The 10,857-nt window shown below is 31.2% G+C and overlaps 1 protein-coding gene across 1 annotated transcript in view; it reads left to right on the top strand.

Moving 5' to 3' along the window:
- Positions 1-8,803: 8,803 nt before the first annotated feature.
- The window catches only part of LOC114324884 (phosphoinositide 3-kinase adapter protein 1), a 118,811-nt gene continuing 116,757 nt past the window's right edge, over positions 8,804-10,857 (top strand). Inside the window, exon 1 of the mRNA XM_028272781.2 lies at positions 8,804-8,991. The gene's annotated coding sequence lies outside the window, so the exon portion shown is untranslated. The remainder of the gene's footprint in view (positions 8,992-10,857) is intronic.

Raw genomic sequence — 10,857 nt, 5'->3', positions numbered from 1 at the left:
TCATCAGGCGCTGAAAACCATTCAGAAGGAAGGATGGTGTCTTCATTTACTTTGAAGATATGCTGGGGTTATAGTTAATAACAAAGGTGAAATGAAAGGATCAGCCATGTGTACTAAAAGGATTAAAGAAAGATTTTCTCACAATTCTTAAATTCGATCATTATAATATGATGCAACCAACAATTTTTTGAATTTATTGTTCTTTAGGCGCGATGCGATTGAGAGTAAAATTTCATAAATCTGCGCGCATGCGCATACAGACAGTAATAGTTTGTTGCTAATCTTTCAAGATAGGTATGTATGTATCTGTATCAGCGCAAATAAGTCATTAAAATAATATATTAGTGTTTTTAGTAAGAAGTGTATTATTTATTATAATTTTTGGATTTGTCTTTCTCTGTAGTAAGATAATAAAATATTATGTAGGTATAACTTTTTTATATGTCTATTTGTCACCGTGTTGTGTAATTATATCCGAAACTTACGTGTCATTTAAAGAAGCTCTGGTGGCGTAGTTGTTAGAGCGTTGGGTCAGTGATTGGAAGGTCGCACCGGTCGCGGGTTCCAATCCTGGATGATTCATATTTTCTTTTTTTAATTTTTGGTTGTTTTAATAAAAAATTTTTGAAAGTGGTAGATAAGAGAGTTAGTTTAATATTTAAATACAATACAAATAACCTGTTAGGTATATTTACTCCGTTGAAATTGTATAATAGAAGAATAACTTCTTACGTGCGTACAAAGTACACACACATTCTTTTTTTTTAATATATCAGCATAGAACAAATATCTGCTCATTTCAAGTATTTAAACGTTTAGGAATACACGTTACATCGTTACAAGGCAGTTTTCAGGAGCTTTTTCCAGTTGGTATATAGTCCCATAGGTTAACACCTTAGAAAACGACTTGCTTCTTGGTAGTTTTTGGTGTTTATGCCATATTAATAAAGACTCACGTTACGAACGTCAAAGAAAGATGAAGAAAAAAACGTTAAAACGACTACAAAAAAAGTAGAAGCCTACACAATATTGTAATAAAATAGTCTTTTATGTTATCTACATAATTTTTGTAGCTATGAAGGACGTGAAATAATTTTTATTTATTACCACAAAAGAATAAAACTCACTTTGAAATATTGGTTGCCTACATTTCAAAAGATTTATTTATAAAAGTTGAAGACGCTTCTGTTTTGAATATTATGTATGTCACGCACCACCCTCCATTCTACACCCCTGCATCTGCAGACCTCGTGCTACCGGACAGGGACAGGTACTAGAGTGCCCAGATGTTTTACAGACTTCTGATGTTGACTACACCAGATAAAATCTTTTAAAAATTTATGAGGGTGTTGTATTCAGATATGAATAGAAACGTCCATAATAATATAGGAAAGGGTTAGAGAATGATATAACAATTGAAAAATAGCAGAAAAAACATTGTGTAGTTTTATGCAAGAATATAAAACCGCTAAAAGCCGCAAAAATGAGTGGCGCACACAATATTCCAGCTACAAAAGATCTGATATGAATATTACGTGGCACGAAAATGTATTTTCATTTTGATGCAAAACAAAATTCTAGTTTTATTTTAAAAGATTTTCCATAATATTTGCCTAATTTGAAGTAAAACGCGCCACAAAAGAGGAACTTTGATACAGTTTGCATTTTGAAGCTCATTTGTGGCGTGTTTTACTCCAAATTTAGCAAATATTATGGAAAAATCTTTCAAAATAAAAATATAATTTTATTTTCCATCAAAATGAAATTTTATTTATTTATTTATTTATTTATAGTACTATACAATTGACCTGGCCTCTTGTGACTAATCCAGGTCGTTTCCTGATGGGATTACAGTAGTTTATTACAATATTATTACTTTAAGAATTTTTTCTATTTGACTAATTAACAATAGCCCTAATTAATAATAATCAAAATGAAAATCCGTTTTTGCGCCACGTAATATTCATATTGGTTCAGAGAAATAAGGGAAAAAATATCCTGTTGGTGACACAACCCCCTCCAGGCCGAAACCAAATTTTTTGAGTAGTATGGACATCTATATTAATAACCTATATGTTTCCTACAGCCGTTTTTGATGATATACATAATTATATACAAATGAAGATAAAAAACGGTAAATTTTCGCTTTTTTCGTCTATAACCAAAAAGTTAAGTATTTTAAACAAATTTGAGAGTGAAAAGAGTGAAATTAGAAAATTGCAAAATAAATCATACATTTTGAGTTTTTATAAATATTCATAACTTATGTAAAAATTAACTTAGAACGTTCTTATTACACGGAATGCTGAGACTTCTGGTGTTTAAATAATACCCTAAATTTCAAAGCAATTGGTCAAATAGTTTAAAAGTTATTTAATTTGTTTATCCCAAATTAATTTTTTTTGCAACGCTATAAGTCAGAAAATGATGAAGTTGATGAACACTAATACTTTGGATAGTTTATTAAAGAAGAAGATTTGTACCTACTATTAATTTAATTAAAAAAAAATGACAAAAAATAATTCTAAATACTTCCAAATTATTTTGCAAAAACATGTCAATTAAAAAAAGGGAGGGCTAACTTCGTCCCTAATTGTCCTAGGACAATTGTTTTTCTTTCTAAATGTGTATAAAAATTCAGTCTTTCCAAATATGAAAAAATAATTTTTCTACGGGTAACGGTTAAAAAGTTATTCTAATTGTTTATAAGTAAGCAAAAATTTGCAAACAGTAAGCAAAACAATTTTACACTGTTTAAAATCACTTTTTGTCATTTTTTTTTAATTAAGTCAATAGTATAAATGTTCTTCCATAAACTGTCAGAAGTCTTACTGTAACCTCATAATTTTTTGACTTATAGTGTTGCAAAAAAAAATGAATTTGGGATAAACAAATTAAATAACTTTTAAACTATTTGACAATTTGACCAATTGCTTTGAAATTTAAAATATAATTTAAGCACCAGAAGTCTCAGCAATTCGTGTAATAAGAAGGTTCTAAGTTAATTTTTAGATAAGTTAAGAATATTTTATAAAAACTCAAAATTTATGATTTATTTTGCAATTTTCTAAGCAACTAATAAGGATAGACATATTCAGCGAACGCCATATTGAAATTTTTTAGACGATTTATGAGTTTCTTACTCTCAAATTTGTTTAAAATTCTTAACTTTTTGGTTAAAGACGAAAAAAGCGAAAATTTACCGTTTTTTGATCTTCATTTGTTTATAACTATGTATATCATCAAAATCGGCTGCAGGAAACATAGGTTATTATAATAGATGTCCATACTACTCAAAAAATTTGGTTTCGGCCTGGAGGGGATGTGTCACGAGAAAAATCTTATTTCTCTGGACTATATCAGATCTTTTGTAGCTGGAATATTGTATGCGCCACTCATTTTTACGGTGTTAGTGGTTTTTTATTTTTGTATCAGGAGTTTTTTAAAGTTCTTTATAAATTAAATGTTTGAAGTTGAATATAATGTTTCTCTATTACACGTTAAGCGTTATAAATGGTCGCCTTTGTCGCATTATCTTCCAAATGATATAGTGGTTTTACGACACTAAACTTATACAGTATTTCCTTGTAAGTTGTATCCATATGGAAAACTTTTTTATTATTAATTTTACGAAAAAAAGTCATTCTTCATAAAAAGCTCTGCATGGTCCAAAACCTAAGATTCAACCATCAGATATAAAATTTTATAAATATTATACGATATGTTAAAAAGTTTAAATTGCACTCAAGAGTAAAGTAGCTTTATTTTTCACAATATTGAAAATTGCTATTATGAAAAGTTGTTTGGAATTAAAAACTGTATTCTAATATGCAATTACCTACATCATTCTAATTGAAAAAAAATTTTTTTTTTGGAAAATTATGGATAACATTATTTTCAGTTATTTCAATTCTGATAACTCTTTTATTATTCATTTTACGAAAAAAAGTGATTCTTAATAAAAAGTTCTGCTAAAATACAACCATCTTATGTCAAATTTTATCAATTTTATACAAGGTATGTCAAAAAATATGAATTTGGCTCACGAGTAAAATACCTTTATTTTTCACAATATCGAAAATTGTTATTATGAAAAGTTTTAAGAATTAAAAACCATGTTTCAGTATGTAATTAAATCCTTCTTATTGAAATATTTCGAACTGTAAAGGTACTTTACTTTTGATCTAAATTTATCTTTTTTGACATACCTCGTATAAAATTGACATATGATGGGTGTATTTTAGGTTTTAGAGTATTTTAGACCATGCAGAACTTTTTATTACGAATCACTTTTTTCGTAAAATTAATAATAAAAGAGTTATTAGAATTAAAATTACTGAAAATAATGTTAGTTATCCATAATTTATCAAAAATAAATTTTTTAATTAGAAGGATGTAATTGCATATTAGAATATAGTTTTTAATTCCAAACAACTTTTCATAATAGCAATTTTCAATATTGTGAAAAATAAAGCTACTTTACTCTTGAGTGAAATTCAAACTTTTTGACATACCTCGTATAACATTAAAAAAATTTGATATTTGATGGTTAAATCTTAGGTTTTGGACCATGCAGAGCTATTTATGAAGAATAACTTTTTTTGTAAAATTAATAATAAAAAACTTTTCCATATGGATACAACTTACAGTGACATACTGTATATCTGGCAATCCGAGTTCATATCCCAGCCATCCCAATTCTTTTTTTTTTTTCAATATAATTCACTTAATCACACTTTAATCACACTTCAATAATCACACTTTTTGAAGTTATACTTCTTTAGGCGCGATTGAGATTGAGGGTGAATTTATTTGACCTGCGCGCATGCGCACACCGACAGTTCGGTATTAGTCTTTATACGGGCTCTGATTGGGTGTTGAAATGATTTGTCAATAATTGTTCAATATGGAGGTTATCGGTAAACAAAAATGTTGTATAATATATTAGTTTTTATTGTTGTGAGGACAGAAATAAAATCAAATTTATAATTATAGTGACTTTTTAAATAGTTTTGAAAAGCCACAGGTACGTAACTCTAAATGTTTCAGTTGTATTCCAATAAAAAATTATCTTCATACCTATTTGGAAAATGTAAAAAAAATAATGTACTTACCTAGTACTTGCTATGCTATACCCCTAGTAGGCAATGCTTTAATTTACATAATCTGATTACGAACAAACTTTCTACAAATTTTCATCTAATGTATCGTTTTCTTACTCTATATATTGTTGTATTTTAATTCGACAAAAATCAAACTAATAAAAATTCATATAAACAAAATGTCAAAAAGTTGTTCAATTTGTGTATATTCCCACATGACGTATACGCTAAGGTGGTGCAGTTTGAAATCGCTTCGACTCTCGTACGGCGGGATACACGGGAAGTAGGTTCAAGCCCAATGCAAGTTATATCATTTTTTTTATTTTTTTTTATAGATTTTATGATTGTAAGTATATTATTATAAAATTTTTTTCAGAAAATACGTATTTAATTAAAATTTTTGGCAACAATTATTGTTCAGAAATCATTTGTGGCATTTTTCAATGTGTTTGTGTGTGTTTTATTCTTTTATTTTTTTAATTTTTGGAAATAAAAATTTTTGGAAAGTAGTAGAGAAACTGTTTACCTAAAGTATATTGATTTCGTTGAAATCATATAATAGAAGTATAACTTCTTACGTGCGTACAAAGTACACACATTCTTTTTTTTTTCAATATAATTCTTTGTGTGCACTAGATTTTTTTCTATTCGGAATAAATTGAAAAAAATATTCTGATGGCTGACAAATGAACTTGGATTGCCCGATCAAATATAGCGTCGTAACCACTACAACTAGAACATTTCGGCGATAATGGTTAAATGGATTATACTTTGGAGCTCGATACATTCTATATGTCTTAACCGATTTTGATCATTAAACATGAGTTAGAAAGGTATTGACAAGTAGCGTCTGCTTCATCTAATGTAAACCTAATGTAAACCGTTTTTTACCTACCTAGACTACTTTTTTGCCAGCTTACTATAGCTAGTTTATGGGTAGTCAATAGTTACAAACTACACCAATTCTGAATCGGTCTTGGCCCTCGGTTGAAATACAGAAAAAAAATCAGATCGATGTAACTTTTCCACACATATACATACATACATGCATACATACCCACAAACCTTTTCCCCTTTTTAAATAGAAATTGAGTCATATTAATTTCTGAGCTTGGTAACTTTTGAATGGTATAATCGATTTTCAAAATTAGACATGCGTTGGAGAGGTAATGGTCAATACCTACTATCTGAAGTCGCAAAGGTCGGACTTATACAGGGTGTTAGTAAATAAGTATGAAATACTTTTAGGGACAATTCTACATGGCAAAATAATGACAGTTTGCTCTATAAACGTACGCAAATGCTTCGTTTCCGAGATACGGGGTGTTGAAGTTGAAATTTTTATTTCAAACTGTAAATTTGTTTATTGCACTAAGACCGGTTGAGCTATGAAAATTAAATTTGGTGGGTTTTAAGAGTTAGTTATTGCGCATTTTTTGACATACAAATATCAATTTTGTATTTATCATTAGCGTGCCTACGGGTAATAGTCTGAATTTTTTGAAAGAAAAAAAATAGTACGCCACTGAGATATTTCAAAATAAAAATTATTTTTGTATTCCACGTTTAATTTAAGATTAAGAACCTTTCTTGTCTTTTTCATATGGTGCACCGTTATTATGCAAAAAAATAAAACATCTTGGCGCGTATTTTTCATTTCTTAATACATTATCAAAAACTCTCCAATATAATAATACCAAACTACTAGAACAATAACAGAAAATATTACTAAAAAGATTTTAACTAGGTGCAAAGCTACAACAAATGTTCAAAATTACTTCCTTTAAATGTGACAGAATAATTTTATATTCACCATTGGCGCGCGTACGCGAGGGAGTTTCCAAATGCATAGAAACTTATTTCAAATACTTCGTAAACGTTAAGATGTTTTATTTTTTTGCATAAAAATGGCTCCTCATATGAAAAAAGGCACGAAATATTTTTTGTCGTAAATTGAACGAGGAGTTCAAAAATGATTTTTAATTTGACATGTCTTAGTGGCGTACTATTTTTTTCTTTAAAAAATTCAGACGATTACCTATTCGCGCGCCAATAGTAAATATAAAATTATTCTGTCATCTTAAAAGGAGGTAATTGTGAACATTTGTTGTAGCTTTGCACCTAGTTATAATTTTTTTAGTAATATTTTCTGTTATTGTCTAGTATTGTCTAGTTTGGTATTATTATGTTGGAGAGTTCTTGATAATGTACATATTAAGAAATGAAAAATACGGGCAAATATGTTTTATTTTTTGCATAAAAACGGTACACATTATGGAAAAAAGACAAGAAAAGTTCTTTATCATAAATTAAACGTGGAATACAAAAATAATTTTATCTACTCTATGTCATATTATTATGTACCTATAAGTTTTTAGTTTGTGAAAACTGTCATTATAGATAGCAGTGCGTGAAGGGTTTAAAGTGTACGTGAAGTAACAATGTATTTTAAATGGGATTTACTTTCTCGCACACTTTCAATGGGTTTTTTGGCACACTTTCATATAATCAAATATCCTTAACTTTCGCGTTGTCATGGTGATGATAATATGAGCAATGACTTACAACAAAATTTTTGACAGTTTTGTGGTTTGAAAGTATGCAGTTAGGATTTTTAAATGTCAAAGTTCTAAAATTTGTAGAATAGAAATTAATTCCAGTGACGAATAGTTACAGGTTTTTTACTTGTTTATCGTAGATAAAATATTGTATGAAACTGTGCGTGAAGTACTTTTTGCAAACTTACGCGATGTATAGCACTCGCTCCGTTGTCGCTCGTGCTCTAAAAATCGCATGCGCTCGCAAAAAGCATACTTCACGAACTGTTTCATAAATAACTATTAGATTTGAAATATCTCAGTGGCGTACTTTTTTTCTTTAAAAAAATTCAGACCATTACCCGTAGGCGCGCCAATGATGAATACAAAATTGTTATTTGTATGTCGAAAAATGCGCAATAACTACCTTTTAAAGCCGACCAATTTTAATTTTCATAGCTCAACCGGTCTTAGAGCAATAAAAAAATTGGCAGTTTCAAATAAAAATTTCAACACCCCGTATCTCGGAAACAAAGCATTTGCGAACATACATTTAACGAACAAATTGTCACCCCTGAAAGTATTTCATACTTATATACTAAAACCCTGTATTTTCGAAATTTTTGGGAGTTTTGGGGACGAGAACGAAAAACAGACCCCAAATGGTAAGGGCCGTAAAATCCACACCCTTGGACCAAAATGGATGGTCTAGTCTTTTTCTAAACTCTAAAGTTTTGGTCACAGCCTCCTACAGTTACTCCTACAGTTAACTGGTAGGTGGCTGTGGATAGTAACTGTAGGAGGCTATGGATTTGGTCCATTTTTCAATTCAGACTGAGAAATTTGAAAATTTCGTGTATATAATAGTGTCGCATGTAGGGAGTTCTACGCCACTGGCGAGAACTACCGTTCTCTGGGTTGTTTATGAAAAGTCCCTAAAAATCATATAACAGCACGGGCGTCCAATCATACTAATCCCGGCTTAGAAAACAGGCTTTGTTTCAACAATCTCAGGTTAGTAGAGACCAGATTTTATAATAGGGACGTTTCCCTTCAATGAAACGTCTGTATTTCTACAGATGCGAGATGCGGCGTCCCCCACCCACCCACGCTCATCCAAATCCCAAACACATTCATAAAAGACTCGTGCGGCGTGCCCCGCTTCCCGCTAATGCTAGTCTGGAGTGGAAGGAAGTCTCTCAAGTCTCGCGCATCGCGTACCGCCAGAGCATACTCAGCGTGCAACTGCAAACGTCAGTTTTATTTTAAAACTCTATTCGCATCTTTTAAGTGTTTTTTCTCTTTTCTCGAAAAGGGCGGTTTTTCAGTTTTTGTGAATGATTAATACTTGGGTAAGTCTGCATTTTAAATTTATTTTTATTATTCTGTGCATTGGCGCACATGTCATGACCGAAGATGTTTGTCTTATTTATATGTGAAGAAGGACAACGACGTTATCATATTAAGACTTCCGGCCGTATTAATAAAGCAGATAATTGATAACCTTTAGCAATTGATGATGAAGAAACGATTATGTACTTCTTTGATTACTTATAAGTTTTCCATTTTTAAATGTATATCTACATTTTCAGTTTACACTTTCGTTTTCAATGTTTAAGTAAAAATATACAAACCTGTGCTAAGAATAAATTTTAGTTTATAAACTGTATATGTATTTTTATAAAAACCAAAGATTTCTTCTTGTTCTTCTGGTTCCTATCCGTTTTGGATGTTGGCAATCATAACCTTGCTCGCTGCGGTTCGAAACAATTCCATTAAGATTTTCTTAAAACATGTTCTCAAATTCGGCAGCCATGATATCCTCCTTCTACCGGATCCTCGCTTACCTTTGACTTTACCTTTACCTTGCAATATGGACTGCAGCAAGGAGTAACGGTGCTGATTTCTCACAACGTGTCCCAGATACTGCAGTTTTATGCGTTTGATCATGGTAAACACAATCTCCGGTTCCTTCTTCATTCTTCCTAGAACTTCATTGTTGGTGATTCTGGCTGTCCATAATATTCTCAGCATTCTTCTCTAAAGCCATTAGCCATAAATATCCCATATTTAAAACCAAAAATAAAACCAAAGATTTATGTACTGCTAATCTAGACAATCAGTTAACATTATTATAAGATACGATAAGATAGATAATTCGTTTTGATACGCAAAGTTTTGAAATGTTCCTTCCTATTCAGATTTCCTTTTTTTTTTGTTCTTCGCTCTCCTATTCGTTTTTCTATTATCTGACCTACCTTAGAGTTACTTGGAGTTACCTAAACATGATGTTTGGTATTTATCCCATAATTTTGTCTTGTTTTGATTGCTTTTGCCCTTTACCAACTAGTTGTGTAGGAAAAGTTACTATTTATATTATTTCACAATTGCGTTTGTTTTTTATTTATTATGTTCATTACTTCTCAATATTGTACTACAGAGGTGAATCCTAGACGCTCACTGAAGCGATGGAGAAAAAACTTGAAGCCTTCGAGATGTGGCTATACAGGCGAATCCTCAGGATATCATGGACGGACAAGATAACCATCGGGACCGTACTACGAAGAATGGGGAAAGAGAGACGTCATGTTTACATTTGAAAAGAGAAAGGTATAATATCTCGGACACATAATGAGAAACGACACTAAATACAGATTACTGAAAATAATCCTTCAAGGCAAAGTATTCGGAAAGCGAGATATAAAGAGAAGAAGAATATCATGGTTAAGGAACCTGAGGAAATGGTTTTCCACAACAACTCTTCTTCTTAAAGTGACTATCCGTTCCGGATGTTGCCGATCATCATGGCTATCTTGACTTTGTTTACCGCAGCGCGGAACAGTTCAGTGGTAGTCGTGTTATACCACTTACGTAAATTTTGAAGCCAGGAAATGCGTCTTCTTCCCGGTCCTCTTTTACCATTTACCTTCCCTTGGAGAATCAGTTGGAGAAGGCCTAACGTTCTTGATTTCTCATTACATGTCCTAGATATTCTAATTTTTTTGTTTTTATGGTTATGAGAATTTCACACTCTTTCCCCATTCTACGCACGACTTCCACATTGGTAATTCGGTCAACTCAAGATATACGTAAGATGCGCCTATAACACCACATTTCGAAAGCCTCGAGCCGATTCATAGATGCAACAGTTAGTGTCCATGCTTCCATTCCGTAGAGCAGCACTGAGAATATGTAGCATTTCAACAGACGGTATTTTG

This window comes from Diabrotica virgifera, chromosome 9 (genome assembly GCF_917563875.1).
Source record: "Diabrotica virgifera virgifera chromosome 9, PGI_DIABVI_V3a".
NCBI classification, from domain to species: domain Eukaryota; kingdom Metazoa; phylum Arthropoda; class Insecta; order Coleoptera; family Chrysomelidae; genus Diabrotica; species Diabrotica virgifera.
This window is presented reverse-complemented; position numbering and strand designations above follow the sequence as displayed.